We start from the raw sequence: 1,577 nt of genomic DNA on the forward strand, positions 1-1,577 counted from the left end.
CCGCGCAGCCACCCCCTGACCTGCTTCTCCAGCAGAGAGAGCCGCGGCCGCGGGGCTTTGCGGAGGACCGGCTACATCGAAGGCGCGGGGCAGCTGCCTGTTGTCTTACTCTCGTCCTGTTTCCACCCACCGGCCCCATGCGCAGCTCCTGTTCAACGGCTCTTTAGGCGGGTCAGTAACAGGTCAGAAAGAAACGGCAGGAAGGCGGCACGGACACACGCGCAGAGAAATAAAGACCCAGCAGACAGTTAACCTGAGTATCAGAAAATGCTACAGAACTCGGCGTGTGCTTCCAACAGCCTTTGGCACAAAGCCCCGGGGAGAACAGCAGAGATAAAGCCTGGGAAACCCCTGTGCGAGGGGAGTGGAAACACTCCAACTCGTCACCTCCTAAGGGCTTGATTCCCCAGCCTGGGAAAGGCACATGGAGCAGGTACAGCTCTGAGAGTTCACTGCCACCCTGGGAGAAAAGGGAAATGAGGAAGATGAAGGTCAGGAAGGTGTAAGGTATGTATGAGCTACGTGCAAACTCCAGAGCGAGGGGAAACCACCTCAGAGACATCCGAGGGAGCATTTAACCCCACCCAGCCCCTGAAGAGCCCAGTGACTTGCCTTCTTCATGTCTTGTTTTCAAGCAGTACTGTGAGGGACCCACCCGCTGCCCTGGCAGATCTCAGCACCCCTGGATAACCAGCTGGGAAAGAGCAAACACAACCCTAGGATCACCCTGTACCTCCTGTGAGCGGGCGGGACTCAGCGACACACGCCCACCAACGCTCACGTCCTCCAGACACAAACAGCCCGTTAGCTACACGTGCAGCAGAGCAGAATGTAGTGCCGAGACAAGCAGAGAACAACCTCCTTCCACACCCTCTGCAGGAGCGCCATGGCGAAAAGGCAGACGCCTGGGACCATCCCGAGCAGTACTCGCTCTGCAGACAGTGGCCGTGGCTTGGCACGAGCAGCGAGGCCGTGGAGGGGCCGTCCAGCCTTCGCACAGCATGTACTTCTCCAACACGGCACAGACATCGCGTCCTCAAGGCACCCGTTCGCACTCCCCTGCCGTCGCCCACCGGCACTGCGTGCTGCCGAGCGCCAGCCCCGCCGTGCCCCAATGCCAGGGCGGTTATGTGCAGCAGGACAGGGTCCTGCCCGTAAGGCTTCGTGGTGTGAAGTGCCATCGGCTGGTGCAGGAGCGACCAGCTCCCGCCTGCTGCTGCGGGTGGGACACGCATCCGTGTGCAGAGAAGGTTCTGCAAAGCTCAGTGCATTCAGCAAAACTTTCTTACAAAATAGACTTCGGTACGATAATAGAGCCATCAGAGCCTGAACAGACAGCACGTTACATTTCACAGAATTATTACTGCTTTAAAAACAAGCTTTGAAAGAATTCACGTGTTCTTTGTGATAAAAATCCAAGAGGAAAAGAAAAGGCATTGTCAGACACAAATCCCGGTGTGTAACCCCATACACCTGACGGCTGCGTCACGATCAGCCGCACCAGCCACCCCAAACAAAGCCTGCGTGCCCAGCCGGCTCCCCGTGTACAGCAGCCTCTCTGCCAGCATCCCCAGCAG

The sequence above is a fragment of the Buceros rhinoceros genome, unplaced genomic scaffold (genome assembly GCF_000710305.1).
Source record: "Buceros rhinoceros silvestris isolate BGI_N320 unplaced genomic scaffold, ASM71030v1 scaffold18758, whole genome shotgun sequence".
Taxonomy (NCBI): domain Eukaryota; kingdom Metazoa; phylum Chordata; class Aves; order Bucerotiformes; family Bucerotidae; genus Buceros; species Buceros rhinoceros.